A 25,192-nucleotide genomic window follows, 5' to 3' on the forward strand; every position below is an offset into this window, starting at 1 on the left:
CTGTGGTTGAATGCTTACTTTGCAGGCTAGAATAGAATAGTAAGTAGGACTGAAAAAAGGGCAGATTTCTGGATTGCATTTTTTTTTGAAAGAATGCCTTGGTCAGCTGCAACAGATCATTTACAGTAAGATCCATTGCTTTCTAAGCTGATCACTGAGAATGTAAAAACCACTAAGGAACAGATTCTCAAGTGTTTTGTTTTGTTTCTGTAGTTTCCAATGCACTGTTTTCAGGTTTCTCCCCATGTTCTCATTGCTCAGTAGTTGTTTTATATACTAGTAATGAACAAGTAAAATCATTCTAGTGGAAGGTGGCCCTGGGGGTTGGTATCTTCCAACCCAAAACATTCTATGATTCTATGATCTTCCTTCATTTCTCCTCAATAAAATATTGACTTGCATTTTCATAGGCAAATTGGCAAATTTTTTTCTCTATCCTTCCCATATTAAATATTTTGTATTAAAAGAGTTATACAATTGAAGCCTTCATTAGTAAATAGTTATACAACCTAGTTGAGGTAGGAAAACAATTAATTCCATGATGTAAGCAGGAAAACTTCTGTAAATACCAGGAGAAGTTGCAAGCAATAGCCAGTTTTCCTGGGGAGTTCTCAGATCCATTATGGGTAAAAAATATTTTATCTGCATGTCCCAGTTCCTGAATAGTTTAAAAACAAATTTAGATTTTGAAGTCAAAAGCTGCTCAACATTGTCTTTTTTCTAGCACTCATAACTTTTGAATAAATTTTTGGATACTCTAGGGCATTCTCCATGTACTGCTGTTTCTTTTTCCCCCTCAGCAAAGGAAACAGTTATGATGGATGTGAATCGTGCAGTAACTTTCCAGAGGGGCTCTTAGGCCATGTGTGCTTGGCTCTGGTTTCCAGCCTGGCATCTGGCTGAGTTCTGCTGGAGACTGTAGATAAGAGCAGGTTCAGAGACACCTAGCCTCCACAGAGATGCTTGCTGCCATTAGTCAGTCTTCTCAGTGATGAGTTCAATTGGATTAAAAACCTGTGCTTCTCAGGTGCTGGGGAAAGAAGCTTCTTGAAAGAAGTCTGCTACTTTGCTTGCAAGTCTTCCATCCCCTAATCACTCCCCTGCTTTGATGAGGGACACACAGAAGATGGTTTGCTGTTCCTAACTGCAGTTATATAAATATAATTTTTAATTTTCACCCTCATCATGTTTTCTCTTAATTAATCTTTAATGGAAAATTAAGTTTACTTCTTCTGTGCCTATGTTTTTCTCTGCAGAGTCTTTATCTTAAAATATATACCACATACACCAGTGAACGAATGGCTCGGTAATATGGGTTAAAGCTGGTTTTGCTCATTTAAATTTTCCTCTATAGTCTCATTTGTACTATGCAAAATAGGGCAGGGGGATCATATATCATGAAGATAAACCTGTCAGAGCAACCCAAAGGTATTCTTTTAGGAAAAAAAACCCCACACTATTAAAATAATAGATATGCAGAAAACCCAGCAGAGTGGTTTTACAGAAATTGCTGTAATTCAGTCAGGCCTAGTTTATCTGTATTTAGATTATTTCTGTATAGCTGTACCTTCTATATAGGATATTTTTGTAATAATTTTCCCCCTTTTTATTTTTTTCTTCCCCTTAGAGGACTCTAGTTTTACTCTTTCAGCTAGTGAAATGGAGAGTAACAGGATTACTTTGTATTTTCTCAGACCTTGTATTACCCTCTGTTAGTGTATGGCACAGTATAGCTGAGTATCTGTTTTCACTTGTTTATCCTTAAAGAAATTAAATGAAATAATAGGGTGTAAATATCAGGTAGTATCTTTATATCTGTATTGTCCAGCAATTTCTTTTGGAGTGAATTATTTTAAATGTTGTTCTCCTCTTGAACTCAGCTGTGGGTTTCAAGCTTATGTGCATTAGGTATAGTGGTACAAGAGGGGGGTAATTCTGGCCTTTTAGGATTTTCAATTCCTTGCATGCCTGGCTGCCACTTAAGAAAACTAAAAACAACTTTGCATCTTTACATGCAGTCATTCTTTAGGCAACTTTACTTTTCTCTGCTTGAAAAAGGAGAGTGAGCAACTTGGAGCACGGAAATGGCAAATTCAGTTTGTGGACAGCTTGTGTTTTTGTGGTTGGAGTTATGTGGTTCATAACCATTCCAGCAGATGTGTCACAGCAGGCTTTTTGCTCTCTTAGCATGTGAGACCACATTCACATGCGTATGCATGCACAAGCTAACAAAAATCTCAGGCAATTTTTTTTCTTATTCTTATAGAACGTGGTAAAAGAATTTCAGCAGATTTTTCTCAAAAAGTAATGAAAAATTGAAAAGGATAAAAAATACTGATCTGTGCCTTCATGTTTCCTTTTTTTGTTTTTTTTAATTGATTATGGCTTGAACTGCTAACTCCTGGCAATACAATTCTTATAAATTCACTCCCTCTAGTCACTGATATTGAAGGATGAGTTCTGGAAGAGCATATGTTACAAAAACAATAATTTCCATTAACATTAACCCAAGAAAGTTTTGGGGAGGATCTGCGTGTTTGGGCGTATTTATATTTTCTTTCTCTTCTTCTTCTTCTTTTATTTTTTTAAAGCACTGCAGTCACTTTGTCCTTTTTACCCTCTTCCTAGAAAAATATGAATTATCTTTTTCGCTTTCTCCTCTAGGAAATTTGTTTTATTTGATAAGGAAAAGGAAATCTGAGGGTCAGCTGTGGCAATATTTCAGCCTTTCTGATATTTAGTTGGTTAGCAGATAAAGACTAACAGAATTCATCTCCTCCATGGAGCCTTTGAAGTAAGATTACTGTGTTCCTTGGAGCAGAAAACATGACTTACAAAATTTTTAAAATGACATTTTATTTTTTTTTAATATTAATGTCTTGTAACATGACTCTTAGTCCTATATTGAAAGCCAATTCATCCAAGGTGAATTCTATCATAAAGTGTAAGATCAGGTCTATTAATTACTCTGCAGTCTGTTTTTAAAAAGCACATTATTGTTTTCTGACTTAATGTAAAAAATCCATCTTGCTTATCCTTTATTAGTATTATTTCTGAATCCCAATCACGGGGCACTAGGAAGTGTGTGTGTCCCTGTAGCTGTAAAGACATATGCAACATTTATACATTGAGCATTTAGCATCTGTTCAATTTGCTGGTAATATAATCAAGCACAGATGCTGTCATAGAATATATCCAGTGAAAAGATGATCAATTATTTTCTTGCATTTAGCAGTTGGTTTGGCAGCAATACTGACTTCTCCTCACTAGAACTCCCAGAAATCTCCGCTAAAAGGGATAGAGGCAATGTGCAATACCCAAGTTAGGATAAAATCACTTCACAGAAGTTAAAATGACAGCATCTGGTAGATGAATGCCTGCAAAAAAGAAAACTGCAGAACTGCCTTGAGCCCATTTTGCTTGGGAAATGTTCATTAGTTTCACATGAATTGACTTATTTTTCAAACTAGAAGGATTTTTGTTTGTTTGCTTATGGAAATTGCAAGTGTCACTGAGGATTATGCAAGTCTAGCAAGTTAAAGATAATAAATAGTATTAATAGTTATGATTTTAAGTCCTCTGATAATTTCAGTCACTTTTCAGAATATTTAACATTTCATAGATCTTGCAATGCATTCTTTTGAGTAATATTAAAGGCTGTGGTCCACAGAAAGGGCAATTGCACTGCCTTCACTGTGGCCAAACCTCTGATAAGAGAGTTGAGTTGCACAAAGAGGTCACTTTGCATGTCTTTTGATTACAGGCATAGGATTTCCTTCAGGATTTCAGAACTCTGTCATCCTTAATCACTCCATTGATCTTGTGTGACTTGCACAGGGGGCCAAATTTCCACCTGCTGTCTAGGAGGCTGGGGCTGTCTAAAACCTTATATGATGAAGAGCTTATATGTCTGGTTGACATTTGAAATATTCAACAATGTAGGCTGCTTGATTGCTTTAGGTTGATTCATTCCAGTATGAATTTGAGCAGTATTTAGAGAGAAAATTTTGATGCACACACAGCACTGTTTTGTACACACACACACTCAGAAACAGAGTAGGTTTCAAGACCTACAGTTCTTTAACAGCTGAGGTGTTAAAAAGAGAAATTTGGCTTTCTGGGCAGGAATCAGCCCCCCTGCCCTTCTGCACCGAGGAGGGTCCAGTGACCTCCCTCTGCCTCTCTGGAGTGGAAATTATGCTGTCATGGCTCCATCCTGGTGTCAACACAGGGCACCAGGATGGAGCCATGCTCTCTGCTTTCCACTTGATTTTCAGCTTTGCTCTTAGTGTTTCTTTTTTTCCCTTACTTAGCTGAAACAGCATTTGTTTACCATCTTGGCTGGAAGATATTTTTCTTCCTTTTCCATCTAGTAATCAGTCTAAGTCAGAAAAAATGTTCTTTTTGCTGTTGTTAGTCATTTCAGCATGACTGCATTTGAGAAGATCTGGCAGGACACAAGACAGTTTCTCAAAGGATACTGACGAAGGGAACTCAAATTCCCCTGGCTTCTCCTGGTCTTGGCATTTCCTGAGGATCTTAAAAGGCCTTCCATCTTCACATGTAGCTTAGTTCCCCATGTACTTCCCAGCATCTGAATTATATGTCATGTGGGATTTAAATGAGCTGATTTTTTTTAGCAATGGAAGAAGAAGAAGAGGCTGAGAGGGTTAGGGAGCTTTCCAGGGCTAAAGAATCTAGGGGTGGAAGAAAGAGAGATAAAGCAAGGGCAACAAAATAACACCAGAAAGGATGTCCTGGTAAGGACAAATATATACAAAAAAACTCCACAAAAAAACCCAAAAACCAAAACCAAAACAAAAACCAAAAAACAACCCCCCCCCCCAAAAAAAAAACAAACCCAAAGAAAACTACCAGAAAGAAATAAAAGTGGGAAAGAAAAACAATGTAGAAAAGGGGATCCAGTCTGACTTTTCAGATAAATAAAGTCCTCTAACTTGCAACCTTTTTCCTGTTGTATGACTGTACCCAAAATCCACACTTAGGGACTAGGTCCTTTATCATAAAGAATGCTCTGTCCCATTGGAACTGTTCTATTTTAATTAGCACAAGTGGCCAGATAAGTTTGGTCATTCACTTGAGCTCATCAGTTGAAATGTTCAGGTTTTCATTTATATGTAAAGACTTTCCATAGCAAAAGTTCCAGCTCAGTTACAGCAGCCTCTTCTATCTGGTACAGGATGTGCATTCTGCACCCACATTAATAACTCTCTGCACATACTGGAGTTAAAAGAATTTTTGAAGTAAAAAAGCGATGTTGAAATAGGAAAAAACTTGGAATAACTTTTATCTTCAATCCCCTGTTGCAAATATGACCCTTTACTTTTAAGAGGATAATAATATGTTTTCTTGGGTTTTCAAGATAATCATAAGACCTGTGTGGGTTATATAAGCTTTCTTGAGAGACCTAGTAATCCATGGGAGACAACTGCCTGTTGAGATTAATCCATTTTTATTTTTTTGAAGGGATAAAAATATGAAGCTTTTCCATTTAAGCCTTGGAGTTAGATGTAGAATGCATTGAAAAATTCCTTTTTTTTCCCTCCTGCAAAGTGGAAAAAGACATTTGCAATTATGGTAATGTGCTCTGGATGAGCTTTTTTTTGGAGGGGGTGATGGGAGAGTTGAAAGACTAGATTACATACACTTATACCTGCTTGATTAGAGATAAAAATAGTATCTCCTACTGATAAACTGTTTCATCACACAGCAGTATCTGCTGGGGCACATTTTCAAGCTATTAGAATTTCACAAGTCTATGAATCTCACTTCAGGAATGGTTTCCTTGCTGACATGTACCTTTTGAATGTAGGTAGACAGAAAATAGTGTTCTGCAGTTACACCACAAAAAAATGACCCTTGTTCATTGTTCCCTTCATGGCACAGTCTTGATCCCATCCAGAATTATGGTAACAAAACTGCCTACAGCCAAGATTTAGGAATAATTCATCTGTCAGTTTGTTTTCCTATTGCATTTTTTGCATAATTGTCCTAGCCTTTCACTTCCAATTTATCTGGTTTAGCCATTTCACTATGGTAAACTAAGCTGTTCTCATTGGTATAGAAGATTTCAGTGTATATATTGCCCTACTTTTTAAGGAGTGATTCTTTCTGACAATAGGAATCATGTGGGAAACATCTCATATTTTATGTGATGAAAAAAAGTATTTCACTCTGTCATAGCTAAGAAAGGATAGTGAATTCCCTTGAAGGATATATTTTCAAATACTGTGTTAACTGCATCGAACTTGATACTTTCAGTGTGCTGCAGCCCTAGGATTGCACCCACAGTGAATCTACTGGTTGTCAAAGTAATTTTGTTTTAGATGTTAGCACATTTGGTTGGATGGCATTTTTTAATAAGTTGACTAGATGGTGATGTGTAGGTACCAAAATACAAAGCCTGGATATGGATTTAGAATATTTCAAACTATTATCTTCAGGAACAGTGATACTAACAGTACATATTGTTGGATAATGCTGATTTAATTTTATTCATTCATTTTGTTGGAATTTGCAGAGAAATTTGGTAGAGAAATTTGCATGGCTAGTGAATGTCTGGATTCCTCAGATTCTCTCTTTGGGTCATTGGATTATTTTCTTTTTGGGATTTAGCTCTTGGACTACAGAACACATTGTCTGGATTTCAGAAGATGCTTACTAAAACACAGCCATCTGATTAACACTGTTTGTCTAACATAAGAAATAACAATATCAATGAAAGCAGAACATCTAAAATTAAATGATTGCAGGAAATATTGCATCTAGTGAGGAATGACTTAGCATGACTCTTAACCTAGAGGACAGTTCTGAGGACACAATTAAATTTATCACATAAAGATGAGTAATTATTTTACAAGGCAAATGATACTAAATAGAGAATATGCAGTATAATCTTGCCACTTGAATTTGTTTATGAAGCTGTTCAAATGTGAAAGTGAGTCTAGCAGTATTCTAGAATTGATTCATTGCTATTATAGCAAGTGAAATGTGCAGGTTTGGGGACTGCAGTCAGTGGAATTGGCTGAATTTCCTGAAGGAGAAGGCAGGGTTGAAATGTGGAGACTCTAAATAGTTTGTTAAGAGAGTGAAATCATCAGTCACTTGCAGGAGGTAAGGAAAGTAGGAGGGCTCCAGTATTTCCCCCAAAAGTGAGGGAAAGTGGTTTAGTTGTTTAAACTCCCCACTCACAGTGATGCCATCCTAATATGACATTGTACTTCCCAATTACATACCTTTGGCTATTGGGTGTGTTTCACAGGACCTAGGCACTTCTATTTGTCCTGTGGTGGCACTTTAGAACCCTGGCATCTCACTGGTAGTGGCTGGGCTGTGAGGACCTTTCATACTTCATAGATGTTGGAGTTTAATGGCCACAAGAGGTAATTACATTTTGTGGGGGCTTGTTTTCCCCTGAGTTATTTCTGTGCAATCTCCTTGCAACATACCTCATTCCCCCAATTTTTGTTTCTAACTGCATATTAGGATCTGAATGATTTGAAAGTATCAATAAGAGGAAATGTTCTTCCATGAGAGAGTCATAAGCTTCTTTAAGGAAAAAGAAAAAAGAGTTGAAAAGACTGAAATTACTCAATTTCTTGCAACAATAGTATTGTAAGAAATTATGAATTACAACAATTGTGGCACAACCTTGCAATCAGATCACATTTTTGGCTTCTCTTTGGAGTCTGTTATTTGCCCAGGACACATTTTCTTATGTCACTGCAATCTTTATCTGCTTTTCTAAGCCAGCTGCTATCATAACAGCAAACCACCCCAAATGCAGATGCAAGTGAATGGCTTCCCCAGAGGCACATTGGTTCTAAAAAAACAGACAGCAGTAAACAGGAGAGTAATGTCCTTCAGGGATATCAAGTCTTGCATTTGAAGAAGGAGCATCCTCTGGGGAGCAGAAGCCTGTATCATGAGTATAACTCTGCTTTGGTTTGTATTTACCCACCAGCCTGCTCTCCAGTTTTCACTTATTTCAGTGTTCCTTGTATTCATTTTCCAACACACCAAATATTCTGTGATTCACACTGAGATTTGAAACTTACAAAATCAATTCAAACAAAGTGGATTAAATAATAAGTTACTGAAGAGAGGGAATAAAATTTAATTAAGGTTTTAATTGTAAATCAGTGGTAAAGACAAGAACCCATCCACCAAGCCATGAGTTTAGGTCTGACCTTGCACATACATTGAGCAGAAGTTGTCCAGACACAATTAATCCTGCCTTATTTTTCACTCCTCAGGGAGCTCCATTACTATATTGAAGTGTATGCATAGAAAGAGAATAAAGAAACCTCAGTAATTAATTTTCAATTAGTATACTGCTATATACACTGTACCCCTTTCATCACTCCATTTTCTTACAGATCTTTTAAGTTTTGCTTTGTAAAAATTATTTAAATGTAGTAATAAATTTTCTTCTCAAATGTTATGACTTATTTATCAGACTCAATTTCTCAAATATCCTTTACCCAGTTTAAGGAATGCATGCAAAGAAGTGGAAAAAAAGAAAAACACTGATTCAAAGCAAATTTAACATTAAAACCAGACTCCAAGTAGACTTTTAAATTACTTATGCTCTTCTGCTGTGTATTCCCACCACTACACAGTGACCTCCAGCACTTCCCTATTTTTAGAAAGATCCTAAGTGTGGTTTTAAGATAGCACTGTTTTATTTGCACTTTGAAACATATTAAATGATACCAGGATTTGCACAACACAGGCTAATATTGAATCTCATCTGCAATGCAAAAAAAGAAACAGGTGTTAGCAACTGCAGTATGAATATTTTCTTGCACTATTTCTTTGTCAAGCAGGTATTTATAGTTCAAATATGCCCTTAGTTTTTGCATTCAAGATTTTATGCAGCTCCCCTGGATACAGTGCTATTAGATCAAGCCTGAAATGTTTATATAAAACAGTGTGGTAGCATTGATACTCTGTGATTGCCCAAATAATGTTGTAGGCTGCAAAAAGGAGCCAGAGGCGGAATAATTTCATTTCTGTAGGTACAATGAAATGGATTAAGTTCTCCTGGTTACACTAAGACTTCAGAGAGCCTCTAAATTGTTTATCGCTGAAGCACCAGAAGATCTCATTTAGGTGACTTTATCAACGGGTACTGAAGATCAGTGCCACAAAGAAACATAAAAAACAGTATACACAAGGCAGGTACAAATCCACACCAAGCAATGATGTTTGATCTCCTACCGGTTTGAGGACACAGATTTGAAAACTGGAATGAAAATGGCATTATTTCAATCCCATATACACCAAGAAGTATTAATTGTGTCACACTTTTTTAATTCTTGGTTGCCTGATAGGCACAGTGTCCAAAGAAAGAGGGTGGTTTTGATTTTTCTGCTCTTCTTTAGTAACTGGACTCATACCAACGTTAGGATGGGCTTTCAGCTATCTAGAATCACAGCAGTTTTATGCCACTGTTAAATTGAGCTAATTTTGGGTATTAATGATTAATGGAAACTAATAGTCATTTAAGTTATATGGAAAGAAAATAATTGTTCAAGGAAAATTCATTAATTCAATTAGGGACAGTTATGTCTGTAATATTTTGAAGATATCACTGATAGGACAAAGAAAACTCATCTTTGATTTTCAGAAGACTGCAACTTTTGCTTTCAGATTACAAGCTAAATTAAGACCTTGGAATACCAAAAAGGGTGTTGGTAGGAATAATGTAAAAAAAGCATGCATCCCTTTATGCTGAAATGCTGGGTAGCTTGCCAGGCCTGCAGCTGAGTTACTACAAAGGTTATTTGCATCACCTGTTGCTTAAACTAAATTACTCCTTTTGAATCTGGAAGTTGTGAGATACCAATGAAAGTGTCACGGTGCTTCTTTTATTGGATTTTTACTCGAGAAATTGCAGCTGTTAAGTGCCTTTCCACTGAGGCTCTCACTTTTAGTAGTCAATCTCTTGTGCCTGTCTGACATAATAAATCATCACATGTCCTTGCTGACATTATCTTAGCTAAAGGTTGTTTGCTCCCCTAGATTTATAAATATTAATATAGACACAAGGGTTCACTGTTCCCACAATTTTATGCAGTAAAAGAGGAGTATGCACAACCTCAGGCACTCTGTTGCCAGTGGACACTTTCAGTGGAAATAGATTTTGTTTTGTGGTGATTGTATTTTATATGGTCTTTCTAGCATCTTTCACAGCTTTTTAATGTTAATCATTGAAATGATTGTCAGGTGGCTCCCAGCATTCAGGTATTACAGCACCAAGCCTGACAGAGTTCAAGATGTGTTTGGACAACACTCCTGGGCACATGGTGTGACTCTTGGGGATGGTCCTGTGCAGGGCCAGGAGCTGCACTCAGTGATCCTTGTGGGTCCCTTCCAACTCAGCTTATTCTGTGGTTTCCCCTGGGAGAATGACACTCACCCACCAGAGGCCATGGTTTGGTGCATGGAGGTAGCCCAAGAAGGATGTGTAGGCACTGAGACACAATGAATTAAAAAAACTTGCTCCAAAGTACAAGGCTTTCCCATTATTATTTACCTGCTATGGTATTAATTTTTATTATTATTATGAATTATTTGTGCAGTAAAGTGTAATATTTATTGGGAAAAGCCTACTCGATCTCAGCTATAGAAAAGAGCTATTTTTTTTTTTAATATCAGTAGAGTTTGAATTATGGTAAAGTTCATAATACAAAATTAAACTTTAGCAGTCAAAACTTTACCACCATAGCTCTTCTAGGTCTGCACATGGCTTTTTGTTTACCATATTTACGTCTGAAAATGTTGAAATGTAGTCAAAACACCAGAAAGAAAAGCCCTTCTCATTCTTTGTGGTTTTTCTGAAGGGAACCAATATAAAGTGTCTGTATAGTACTTCAAAATGCATAATACTATATGGATGGCTATTTTTAAGGTATAGAGAAGATCTCTTTTGAATGGAAATTAATGTAATTAATGAAGCAGCATAAATTAGTGAATGCACGGAACATTTTATTAAGTCCTATTTTCTAGCTACTTAAATATATTTCTACTTAAATATATTTCTTCAGAACTTTAGTGGTAAATTTCACTTTATGTGATAAACAAAGAGACTTCCACCATGTCACCATGCAAACAGGTCATCAATTGCTAATTACGTGTTGGATAATGAGGAAGCTTGAACTGTACTTAGCCTGTTCTTTACTCTCCAATTCATTAGGTCAATAAAAGTATCCTAACGGCTTAGAACAATGCAAAGGTTCTGCAAGGTTTTATCTGCCTTTCACATTCTGATCATGTAAATATTTGTTTGATATTGCATCTCAGTTGTTAAGTATGTTCTTTACCAGTAATCATAGCATAATGGTCTAAGAAAATATTTCACAGCAACTAAATACTTTTTATTCTTAATCTATTCTTAATCTATTCTTGTTCACTGATAATATCTTCTTTAGAGTCTGGGTGTTTGTGTGCATACCTGGAAATCTTAGCACATATCTAAAGCACCCAAAAAATAACATGAATGCTCTGACCTGACCTGCTCCTACTCTCTGCCTGGCCTGCAGTTCACATGAAACCTCCCTCTGACAACATTTCAGCCACTGCACAGCACATACTGGGGATGGAGTATTTGTAAAGGTGACACAGAATCCCACTTAGAGACTTGTCAGGTTTGTTAAACCCACGGAGAGCTATTTCAGGCGACAGTAAAATATGAGTAGACAACACAGTTACAAATGACTATAGAAGAACAACTATGCTTAAATTGCACTGTGGTTGAAGTTAACAAGGCATTTGTTGCTCTTGTTTGTCTGCCTTGCTGCTCCTCTCCAGACAAGGTGTAATTCTATTTCAGACCTAGCATGAAGTTTAATTTAGCTGTTAGTTGAGTACTTTGTACCTGCTCACCAAGTTCAGCTGTTACAGGCTTGCTTTGTTTTTCATCTGGAAACCCCTCTATGTGCTCTATACTGGCAGATAATCTGGCCCTTCTTAATTAGAGGACAGGCTCCCTTTCTGAGGAATGTAAACATCATCTTATTTAACTAGGAGTTGTTTCCTGCCCTCCCCTTCCCAGGCTGTGACACTGCAAGAACAGAATCTATAGTTGCATTCAACTCTTGTGAACTCTTCAGAGGCCACAAGCCCAATAAAGCACTTACTGCATCATTGCAATGAAACATCTCAAAAATGTGTATAATAATGCATTCTGGAAATCTGAGGGAGCTATGTCAGTTTAGACAATAGATTTGGATGTAGTAGATTTTGAGGATTCTGCAAAATTCAACATTTCCACAATTTTTAAGAGCTTCAGTTTTCATCTAGAATCCTGACTTCTTAAAAGGTATTTATGAAGCTTGATTCATTCCATAGGAGTGAATATTGGAAATCTGCAAGTACAGTGAGAGTATAATGTGCTAGATAAAGAATCAATTGAAAAGATACTGTAGAGATAGTACATTAATTCAGCTCAAGAGGATATCAGCTTTTGTTGTTAAACTAATAACCATGTTCAGTGAATTGAATCATTCTCTAAGATGACTGGCACCCTTTTAAAAGGTAGTTTATCAGTTTCACTTTTTATAAAATACAAAAATTGAGAAACTGATACGTTTCAGTTCACTTTTCATTCTGTGTTTATCTCAATGGCAAAAAGAACAGGGCTAGTGTAGAATGAATAAGTAAAGCAATGTTCACTGAGACTTTTGTCATGAAAAAATGACTGTCTGCACTTAAAAAAATTACTATCTGCTTCCCAAATACATCAGGCTGCTTCTAAAAGATTTAAGGATAGACATGGGCTCTCCTGAAATAGTCTTTATTTCATAGTTATCTGTCTACCTGATCCTGTTTCAATTGATCTTAGTCTAATAAGATGATAATATTCTTTTTTTCTTTCCTTGCCAAACAAGACAGTCACGGTCCATTAAATACTGAGAAGAGGCCTAACTGTCATTGTTCAAAAGTACTGTTCCATCCTAAATACCCCCTCTTCCAGCTGTTGGACTGCAAACATAACTCAATCAAAAGAATCAGAAAATTCAAGACACTTAATGAACTTAAAAGAATTAAAGATAATACTGAAATGTTTTCATTTTTAAGATATTAAGAAAAAACAGTTACCAACTTGGCAGGCGTAAATGCATCCAAAATCAGATGTTGTGAAGAAATGAGATTCCTGTACCCACAGGTGAGAACCCGTGCCACAATAACTGCTGTAGCGCAGAGCCCTTCTTTTGTTACCAAGGTTGTTTTGTTTCAAGTGTGTATGAGTGCTTATAGTCCCAGGGAGAAAAATTTTCTCTTTAGTATGTTTCTCACCTCTGATTAGGTAAAACAAGCTTCAGATTTACATGGTGAAATTTGGGCTGTTAAAATAAGGGTAATGTTGAAGAAGATTTTTAAAGTCTCTGCTGTAATCTCTATCAGAGGTGTATTTTGTGATCTTATTCTTTGGATTTTTTTCATTATTAAAAATATTTAATACCTAAAAAGAATGAACTTTGTCACTCTACCTGTTTTCTGGAAGATTCTGACCAGACAGTGTTAGAAAATGGGATCAGAATGCTGAAGGATGTTCTTGCAACTACCTCATTGGGCAGAAATGGAGCAGCTCAAACTCTAAATAGATGTTTAAGCCATAACATAGTCTGAAATACATAGTAGCCTTTTTTGAAATAGCTCTGAGACGTGTTTTTTCTTTTGCCCTCAGAATAGAGACACATTCAAAGAGAAACATTAAGGAAGGCAGTAAGGTGGTGCTTCAAAAACCCAAGCAGCCTGTATTGCTAAATTGCTTCCTTTACCCCTTACAACTTCAACATACTTGTATCTAAATTATCTTTTAATGATTAGGTTTATGTCCTTGGAAAATGGCTTTTCATTGTCTACTTTGCTTTTCTAATATACATATTTATTTTTTATCCCATATTGGCTTTAATGAATTAGATTTTTGTAGTGCATTTTAGACCTATTGAATCTTTAATTTTATGTCATTGCTTTTAAATAAATGTTTCTTTATATTTTTTAACAAGTTCCGCTATTTTATGGAGCTGTCTGTTTAATCAGGAAACTTGACAATAACTTTTTCTGGTTCAAATTCTGTCTTCTACTGTGTTCTGAAAAGTTTATCTAGAAAGTCATGAATATGGTAATTTCTATTTCTGAGCAGCTTTTTAATGCTATTTTTATTCTACAATAGTTAGATGTATAGTTCTAAGTGAGTAGGCACACTGTGAGCACAAGATGGAGAAATGGCTTTCTTATAAAAAAGTAAGCTGTAAAATGAAAATCATTAAATGATAATATTACAGTAATCATGTTTCTAAATTTTGCAATGTTAATTCAAGCATCTAATTCTAGTGTGACATAGTACTTCTTAACAAGGAATAATTTTTAAACAGAGTTAATCTTCTAATGGAGGATAGCTGTCACTTAAATTTTTTGCATGAATGATTCGCAAGGAAAGAAGAACTGTAAGAAAAAAGTGCTAAGTAGAAAAGGAGGACATGCAGTGTAAGTGGGTGAAGGTCAGAACAGGATTTCAGAAATACTGAGTTTTACTACAGTGCTTTTCAGAGATTCTTGCTTTTTTGATCAGGAAAAAGAAAATCTGTCTAACTAAGAGAATATACTAAAGACCTCAGCCAAACCTTCAGAGTAAATATCATGATACAGCAATGAGAAGGGCAAAAATATTTTAAAGTATAATTATGACAAAATAAGGAAAAGAAAACATAACAATAGTTGTATGCATTCAGTGAAATTCATATGCTGACTAGTCATGAGAAGCATAGGAGAAATTGAGGGTAAATTTGTGTGATCTTTCCTTGTCATGGCTTTTTAGGCTCCAGCAAGTAGACTTTCAAGAACTTTTCAGTTAATAACAGTAGTCACAATGACTATTCCGTTCTTTTGCCACAGCACTTTTCATTATTTGTTTTCCTTTGGTCCTCTGTAGACTTTTGACTTCACAACATCCTATGGCAATGAATGCCACAGTTAATTATATGGAAGGTAGGGGAAAAAGTCCCATCCCTGTGTTTTTTGCTGCATCATATTTCATGGGATGTACTATGGTTTGGTCCATTTCCCCATTGGTCTTTTCCAGAAATCACTATGCATGACCATCCTTGCTGTCCTCTCCTCTAAAAGTTGCTTTTTGCTTTATATTTGAAGATTGGAGAACCAAATCACTGTGCATCACTGTGCACAGTATTGAGGAGTTGGGTGCAGTATATAAAAGCACGGTGATGCCCTTCTGCTTTGTTTCCTTTCCTAACAGTTTCTAACATTGAATTTGTGGTTTTACCACTGGTAATCAGTGTGCTGATATCTTCTGATAGCTGACCCCTGAATCACTTCTGAATGGATGTAAATAAGTCACTGTGAATGAAATAACTGTTCCTTTTTATGCTCAGTATGTTAATAATCGATTTACTATTTCGGCCTTCATATTCCTGTGTTTTCTGTTGGACAAAACCCAATAGAGACATAATTACAGGATTCCTGGCTGAGAATTCTGATTCTTCAAACAATTTTTTGCACTACTATTTCATCATTTTGTTATTCAGTTGATCAATTCTGAGAGTAGCTTGATGCTGGTAACTCTACAAATCTCACATTACGTTTATGAGTAAAAATAAGCTGATGTATATTTTTTAAGATTAAAACCCATGAAAAGCTTTTCTACTTCTCATTGTCGAGGAAAAGTCACAAAAAAAAGATCAACTATGATCAGGGAGAGGATGCACACAGTGCAGATTAAAACCTTAATTCAGAAAACATCAGGTTACAGTGCACAGTGCTTGCCTTTTGAAAACAATAAATAAAAATAATATTTAGCAAATTATTTGAGTGGAATTTTGTAAGGAATATGCAATTATAAAAGTGTGATACTACAACAGGGACCACTGTGTCTAATGGGTTTCTCCTAAAAACTCCAGCTAACACAGGGGAATGTTTCTTGAGAATAAACTCTCTGAGGCAGTGATGAAGGAACAGTTTCTTGCTATGTTGGCATAGTTGAGCTGCAGCATAAACAAGCAGTGTGTTAAACAAATACATTGTTTGCAATCAGAAAATAAAGTAATATGGTTGATTATCACGCCACAATTTATTATTCAGTACCATGCAATGGATAAACTCTTTTTACAAGCAAGCAAAAGCAATCTAATTGTAAACTATACAAGATATTGTCAATATCTGATGAAAAGAGGCTGAGCTATCCGCAGTCTTTCAGCATCTAATCTTATCCAGGTTGCAAACCTGTCTATCTGTGTCTTTGGAGGCTTCTGTTTTTGTTTACATTGCTTTGTTGAAAAGGAGGTGACCTACTTGTCTGGGAGGCTGTGTTAAACTTGTTTGTTTGTTGGGCTTCACAGTCTACACCATGACTTGCTAGTCAAATAAACAGTTCATTTCAGCAGCTCTAGGAAGGCGAGAGGATTCTTTATTTCTGCTGCCTGCTTGGTTGCTGATAGAAAAATGCCTCCAGACATAGTAAGGCCCTCTACCCATTTTTTTCCACTTTCTTGTCAGCCTGTGTCATGTTAGCAGAATATCAATATTGTGCATAGAAATGGGAACTATTTATCATGAATAATACAGATAAGTTATGGAGAGAGATTAAATTGTAGCACGTGTTAGTATTGCATGATATTGGCATAGTGCAGGTTGCAAAATATGATAGACATGCATAACTTTGCCCTAAAGTACATTATAGTTGGATCCAAACTTTTCCTGTAAAGAAGTTAATTTTGTTAGGCAGTATAGCTTTATTTGCTAATTTTATCTGCAATGAAAATTACTACACTCTTGGAAGAGTTCATGAGGGTTTATGGGGATATAAATGGCAATACAAAACATAAAAATCTCTTGTAGGTCAGAGTGAAGTTCGTTTAGCTTCTATATTGGTTTGTCAAAGGTCAACACTTTTAGAGAAGGTAATAAATAAGAAAAGCATATATTGAGATGTCCTAGGAATGTTCTCTGAATCCTAGCAATTTACAATTCAAGGATTTCCCAAACAACAGATAATGACTTTGCATTTATTAGTTCTTTATATATTTTTAATATATTAATTTTTAAAAGTAGGGTTTTTTTGATTAATATTTTTAGAACATGCAGCATTCTATATATAAAAAATTGCATCTTAACTGTGCAGTGTATGAGGAAGATATTTCTTTCTTCACCTGCTAGTTTCATTACATTTCCTCTAGTATTACAGCTGAAAGTTCTACTGAGCTACTGATCTCTAATTTTATTTTTTGTCACATTTTGTGCAGAAATCCATTCCTTACCTTTGATCATGCTCCTTGCTCTTCTCTATCCTTCTTCTATTTCTGCTACAAATTGAAACTGTAGACATTATTTGCCTTAATTTTTATTTTGTATTTATTTCTGTATCTATTAGGACAATAATTTTTAAAATTTGTTTTCTAGGTTTTAGGCTTTTTTTTTTAATTTATCAAGCTCATTTGCCTTTTAAAAGATAAATGGCTGTTCAAATTTGAAATCATCCATGTGTGTGTTCATATATAGATATATAAGTGCAAGTATAATAGGGCCTGTAGCAACAGGACAAGGCACAGTGGTTTGACCTGAAAGAATACAGAGTCAGACAAGATACTTGGAATGAATTTTTTATGTTGAGCACATGACACATTGGCACAGTTTACCCAGTGGAGTGGTAGATGCCCTGTCCCTGGAAACAGCCAAAATTAGGTCGGACAGGGCTCTGAACAATCGGATCTGGCTGAAGGTGTCCCTGCTCATTGCTGGGAGCTTGGACTGGATGATCTCTAAAGGTCCTTTCTAACACAATCCATTCTGTGATTTTATATTTTAAAAATCCCATTCATTAAAAAAAATTATTGTGTTTTGGTTTAGGTTTTTTGGTTTAGTACAAGTGTTTTTTTGCAAGGAAAAGGTGTGCTGAAGAGCAGATATCTTAATAAATATTTCCTTTTTTTCAGTCTTTATTAAGGGTAAAGAGTAAGTCCCATTTGCAACTTGATCTCTTCTACAGTGTCTAGTTGAATCTTCAGTGATGTTTTTATTCATCCCTCAAGAGCACTTAAGTCATACAATCTATTTATTTATTTTGAGTGAGGTTAGAATATTTTACATTTGCAATAGTTCCAGAGACATGTTGAGAGATGAGACAGAAGTATACATTTTCATTACACATACGGGTTCTCTGAAGTGAAAAAATTGAGATTTATTACCCTTTGTGAACTAAACTTCAATGTATTATAAATAATTTATTCAACTGGATATTTTAACATTTTTGTTAGACTAAAATGATATTTGATTATTTTTACCTTCTTACCTTCTTATCTTCTTTACCTGTGGGATCACACAGACAAATTGGTCTATGGCTTTTTGGAGTTTAGGGAAGCACAGTGCTTTGTTCTTCCAAAGCATCAGTCCTGGATATACCAGGTGAGCACTGACAGATTAGCCTTCTAAGATTATCAGATTATAAATCTGTTGTGTCATTTACAGCTGCATCTCCAGTCTTCATTGCTGTGATAAACATATTTTGGGATAGAAATAATTTTTTTAATGTATGTTTTTCGTTTGAGCAGCACCTGAATCAAATCAAGCAGATGTAGAAAAGGTTTTAGCCTTTTCAATGAATGAGTATGTGTGTTTGAATAGCAGGGCTTCTCTTTTATACACTCAGAAAAAAAAAAACTGGCTTAAATTCACAAGGCCTTTACAAGAGTGAGGAACTGCTGTTGGCATCTTTTTTCCAAAAGTCCCTGAACCATATCCCAGAATGACGGATGTGCATTCACTACTTTTCTGTGCAGAAGAGGTTTAACTGCCAAACACTGCCAAGTTTTTTAACCTTTGTGTAACAGGAGGTGGAAGTGACTTGTCTTAAAATGGCATGGGCTGAAATCTTGGGAGATCTGAACCTCTACTTCTCCCTTCCCTGGATAAATTACTCAGTCCCAGCAATGGGTAAAACTATGCCTTCATTTACTGCCCTATATAAAAGTGCTGAAAGAGAATTGTAAAGGATAATATGAGAAAATTACAGCTAGGAGTCAGTATTTTTACTATTCTGAAACCATTTTTTGAGATTTTTGTTTTTGAAGCATGCAAATCATACTTATAGCAAAATTGTATGCTGATTTGCCACATTTTAACAATGTTTATATAACTTTCAATACTTAATACTTTCCTTGTTTACCAAGGAGTTTATTTCATGAAGCATTTAATGGAAAATTCCTTAAGTTACTAACATTAAACTCTTTCAAACCTTCCCTTTCTCTGTGTCCTAAAAGCAACAAATAGAAATCAGGTCTGTGATAATTTTGTGCAGACATTTTTCATGCCATGACTCTCAATGTATCATATAATGACCTACTTGGATAAAATTATGTCTCTTTCACTAATGAAGGAGAAAGAAAATAGGAGACAGGTTTTCCATATTCCTTAAAAAATGTGGTTTTTCTTATAGGTGTTTTTTTTTTAACAAGAAAGTGGCAGTCTCTCAAAAAACACTGTTAAACAGGTCAGAATGTTTGTCAAAGAATGTGTCTTTCAAACTAAGTATTTTTATAGCATACTATAAAATATAGAATTTCTTGTTTCTGTCAGTATGGCTGCCCCTACTGGTACAAGCTGCCTGTGGGTAGAGGCTGCTTAGTGCTTCTGCCTTCCTCTGAGTTGTCTTTAGTCCTGGTTTAATTAATGGGAATATGAAAATCAAACTTCAAACTAAAAGAATTAAAAGTAGAATGGTGGCTGAAAAAGGCAGAAACAGAAGGAAGAAAAGGAAGAAAAGACAGAAGAAATGAAAACATTGAACTGCACTGTCAGAGTTTTAAAACGTTTTTTGAATTTAAAGGAAAAAATATTGCTACTATTTCATTATGCCTTATTCCTCTTCCATCCATTTTTTAAGGATATGAGATATATTGTCAAACAATTTTTAAATAGTAATTTATTGTATTTATTAGTATTTAGCTATATATGTGATAATTTATGATTTGAATCTTAGAAACTTATTCAGAAAAGTATATCCTAGGATATGCCACTTATAAAATACAATTATAATGGGAAAATGTCATTATCCGCTTTTCAGATAGATTCAATGAGATTTCAAATGTAAATTTTTAAATCCAGAAGTGACTGTTGAATGCAACAGCTTCTCAGGGAAGGAGAAGAAATGAAGAAATTTTTGAGTTGGTTTGCAAGAGTGGACAGGATCCAGTTCAAAATGCTGCTGTCAAAAAGCCACTGTCCAAGTCTTTAGGTCACTGTAATGTAATTAGATTCAATAGTCTGATAAGAACAGCAGAATTCAGTATATTACTGCCTAACTTGAAAAAATCATCTGTGTTAAAATGAGGAGTTCAAACAAAGGAAATTGAAAGAATCATTTGCAAGGGTAAAGTACATTTGGATGTAATAGGGATAATTTTAATTTTAAAACATCAAATTAGAGTTTCAGTGAAAATTCGCACTGCAATATCAAAACAGATTTCAATGAGGAAATAAAAGGTGTCATTAAATTGAAGGGTCAAATGCATTACTAACTGGGAAATCAGTATTCAGAAGGTCCAAGAAAGGAAACTAGAAAAATGTACACACTTTGCCTAACTGTAAAAATATTAGGGTATTCCAATCAAATAATGAAAAATAACTTAAAGGCATTAAAAAAAAATGCTGAAAGGATTTTTCCCTGTGTATAAGCAACAGAAAGCCTTACAGAGGATCCACAGGAAAAGTAAGCCTGGGTTTTTTGTTTTGTTTTTAAAAGAATCTATATCATCAGAAAGTTTTGTGCTTACAGTAGGATGAAAAAAAATCATATTGATACATCTCCTTAAACCTAGGCAATGTCATTTAGCATGGGAGAGCAAAGACTGTAAAGACCTGCAGGGTAGTCCTTTCTAGAGGAACAGTAAAACCATCCTGTTAAATGAGAATCTGGTGGATTTCTTACATTGCATGCAATATAAAGAACTGAAATGGCAGCATTGTCAAAAGTGCTGGAATTAACTAAATGGGAAAGATTATCAAAGCAAATCACAGTTCAAAGAATGGTGAGCAGGAGAAATTGTTAGAGGGAGAGGTGCATGTTTGGGCTACCAGGAACAGCAGGCAGAGGGGCCTTCCTCAGACAAGTTAAATTAGTGGGTCAAATGATCTTTAAAGCACTTTTCTACTGGTAAGACTTAGGCATTGATTAAAGTATTCTACAGATGTATAGAACAGTTCACATACAGCTGACATATAGGAAAAGCCTGTGAAACATCACTGAGGTAGTTATACTTATGGAGGTCTTCATTGGCCTGCTTATCTTTCTTTTCAGATATTTCTTTCTGCCTTTAATTAAAAAACCCAAAAAAGTACTTTTTATACTTTGATTCACAATTGCAAATGGTGGAAAAAATAGCTCATATTACCCAAAAAACTAGAGTGGTTTCCAAGCTTTATGTGTAGGGATTAGAACTACTGGGTTTTTTCCACTGTCCTCCTTAAATCTAAATCTCATCCTCATTGCTGCTATCACAATCCCAGGAAAAGGGGGGAGTGGGCAATGGAGAAGTTTCCTTTAGGGCAAAAGGCAACACTGAAGACTTGCAATAAAATTTTGAATGAGTGGGTTATAAGTTGTCAGTAGTCATAAATGTAAAGTAAGGTACATGTAAAACACAGTCCTCCCATTATATCTGCAGTGGTGTGCCATGTTCCTGCTTTTATAGCTTGAGAAAGAGATCTGTGAATTATAATAGGGTGTGCTCTGAAAATGTCATTTCTGTGCTGAGTAGCTATCAAAACAGCAAATATGACATTAAGAATTATTAGGAAAGGAAAAGAGAACAAAAGCAAACATCATTATACCTCTGTATGAAACTATTGCCTTTATCTTGATTCCTGTATGCTGTTCCAGTGTCTCAAAAAGGACAAAACAAAGCTAGAAAAGGTACAGAAAAAAACAGCATGAATGATCAAAGGTACAGAAGGGGTTTAGTACAAGGACATGTCTAAGTAGATCAGGACTCTTCAGCCTTGAAAAAAATGAATAATGAGGGGAAAGGCAGGAGATGAGATAGGAGGTTATAAAAGTGAGTGGCATGAAGGGATGTAAAGAGGTTCAGTGTTTCTCATTATTAAGGTAAGATGAGTGAAATTATCCTGTGGCAGATTCAGAACGTGCCAGGGGTGTACCTATGACAGTGCATATAGTCAATTTGAAAATGATACTGATTTTGGCCAAAGCTTAGAAGGATTCAAAAAAGCTCTTTTACAAATTCATGAAAGATAAATCCAAAAGGGCAACAATGCCAGAAATTTATCTCTACTTCAGAAAGCCCTGGCTGAAGACATGAAGGATATCTTAAAGGAAATACCAATTTTTTAGTCTTCTCCAAGGATCTACAGGATACTAAGTTGAAGGTGTATTTGCCCTGCCCCAGTGCAAAAGCTCTTAAGTTATGGACTTGGCCTGTGCTGACTCTGAAGTCATGGGTAGAGGAGGAATACCCATCTTAGAAACTGGATAAAAACCTGGTTACAGCTTCTGCAGTCTGTGCTAGGAGATGAACACAAAGAATTTAAATAATTTTCTGTTCCCATATAAAATATCATTGGGCTGATTTGTCTAGCTTGAAAATTTTTGGAGAAAGGACAAAGCTGACTGCTTTGATGGTGTCTTGGAGTGTGGAGTTTTCAGACCATAAGGGTTCCAAATCATTATGGCTTTTCTAGGTTTCTATCCTTGGCTTTTACAAAGGAACTGCAAACGATTTGTTTCCATGGTTTATACAGTATTAAGAGTGCTTACATGGGTCATGACTTGTGAAGATGCATTGGCTAATATTTAGTGATGTTTTCACCTTGGCTTGTTTCTCTGCCAACAGTCATGCATTTTAGAACCAAAATAGTTTAAAGTGTAGATGGAAGAATATAGGCAGAACCTCTGAGACAGAGTCTAAAAATAGGGACTGGTTGGTTTTCCTTTAGTCATGCACCATGAGCTTTAATACTTCAACCATATTTGTATAAAGGTTGCTGTCAATTCAGTCCTTTGGCAGCTGAAGGAAGGCTCCTTGCCACTCAACAGAGCTACTGTGGGACACACTTTGCAAGCAGAACTTGTCTTGCTTGACTTCTTTGTGCTGACCTGGGAATTTGCTAGATGTTTGCTGCACTGCTTTGTCTGAGGCAGTACAAGAGAGGCTCTTTTTATTTTGTGATATTTTTATTTTTCTGAACATGAGAAAGAAGAAAAAAATTGGAACGAGCAGTTTATCTGAGACAGCTTCTCCTGTGCTAGTCTAGAGAAACACAAGGGACAATACGGTGATTAAAACTCATAGTGATTTCCTTCACCAGTCAAAAATTCATTTGCTGAATTTATGAATAATAAAAACACCACATTTACGATGTTGGTCCCCACAGGGGAACGTCCAGTAAAACTGGAAGTGATTTCCCACCTTGTAGCCTGTGAGTGAATATGGGGTTGGGAACAAGTTCATCTTAAGAACACCTGCAGTCAGGTATAATAATGTGAGAAAAACTTGGCTTTTCCTGTGTATCAGGTTCTTTGTCCTGTAGCAGAGCTCCCCCTGCTCTGTGAGAACTGAGGGTGAGTGGTGCCCATGGCTGTGCCCAGCTTTTGCAGTACAATAGAGAGGTTGGCAAACTTGAATAAGTTCAGCTGAGAAAAAACAGGTGTTTGAGGGGCTGGATTACAGCTGAAAGATCTGAGAGGCTTTTTTTTTGCCTGAAGAAGAGAAAGCTAAAGGGGAACTTGTACAACCTAGGGGCTGGTTAGAGAGAGATGGAGCACAACTTGTGCATCTTCCAAAGCTACAGCAAGGAAATTCTGTGTCATCACAAGAAAACTTCTCAGCCCTGAGGGTGATCAAATGATGGAATAAGTTACCCAGAGAGACTGAAATCTTCATCCTGAGAGATTTTCAGAACTTGTCTAGACAAGCCCTGAGTGGCCTGACCTAACTTTGAAGATGAATTAATCTTTGACACTGGTTCTTTTTCCAGTAGGAGACTGGACTACATAATTTCCAAAGGTTTCTGTCCAAGCATTAAAATTGTGTGAGCCCATCCAAGGCCCTTTGTGTCCTGCAGAGAGTATGCAGTCATTTTGTGACTTTAAATCAATGTATAAAGCTTTGTTTATTATTGGGGAAAAAAACCCCTTTTATTCTGTGACTTCTGCCTCTCCTTAGCCATTCTAGCATTTCTCTGGTCAGTTTTTAAAGTGACTTCCCATAGATTATTACCATATTCTCATGTATGTATTTTCTATTGAAGAATAGCGAGCCTGTTTATCTCTCCTGGCACATAAGTGACAGAAGCACATATTTTACTTTTGTGTTTTGTGAACTGCCATCTACCCTGTAACATGTTACAGGCCATCTACCCTGTAACATTTTTTTGTACCAGTTTGACAAACAAACATATTCTGGTATTTTTAGTTTGTATGGCTTTGTTTTTCTCTTTAGGATTATAGTCTGCATTAAGAGGGATCTATTCTGAAAATTATTATATATACTCAACTATCTAGTGTAGTTGAGTAGTTGCAGAATTTTTCCATTAATCAAACTTAGGCTGATTGGTCTCTCATTCCATCAGCACTCCTTTTTTATCAAGACACAAATGCTACATTTGCCCTTCTCTGGTCATCTGGGACCTCCCCTGCCCTCCAGAAGCTCATAAAGATAATTTTTAGTGATTCAGAAATCACTGTCTAGTTTCTCTAAGGTGAATTTAATTGAGACCAGACAATTTGAATACATCCATCTTAACTAAATATTCATAACATATTCTTTATATACTTCAGCTTGCAATCCATTTTTTTTCTCTTAAGTGGTTTTGAATGACTTGTCAAGATTTACCATTTTTTGAAGGCTGGTGTGAGGGGGATATTAGATAGTTACAGTTTACCTTTATCTGCATTATTTTCTCTCCCTTTCTGCTACCACTGATCTGCCTTTTTTATAAATTTATTTATTTATTGGGTGTTTTAAAATTCTTTTTGTTCATTTTGTCTCTTGCAATTATAAGTAGTATAAGAAGTATAAATTCATTTTATACTTCCATTCTGTTTTGTATGCTTTTTCTCAATATTCTTCCTTTTTTATAGGACCTTGGTTTTTTTGTTTTGGTTTTTTTTTTGTAGGATTACTTTTTGACAGCC

General features: G+C 35.8%; 1 protein-coding gene across 4 annotated transcripts in view; it reads left to right on the top strand.

Moving 5' to 3' along the window:
* The window catches only part of KCNIP4 (potassium voltage-gated channel interacting protein 4), a 387,819-nt gene that overhangs the window by 123,254 nt on the left and 239,373 nt on the right, over positions 1-25,192 (top strand). The gene's annotated exons all lie outside the window — the stretch shown is intronic.

This window comes from Molothrus aeneus, chromosome 4, assembly GCF_037042795.1.
Source record: "Molothrus aeneus isolate 106 chromosome 4, BPBGC_Maene_1.0, whole genome shotgun sequence".
Lineage (NCBI taxonomy): Eukaryota > Metazoa > Chordata > Aves > Passeriformes > Icteridae > Molothrus > Molothrus aeneus.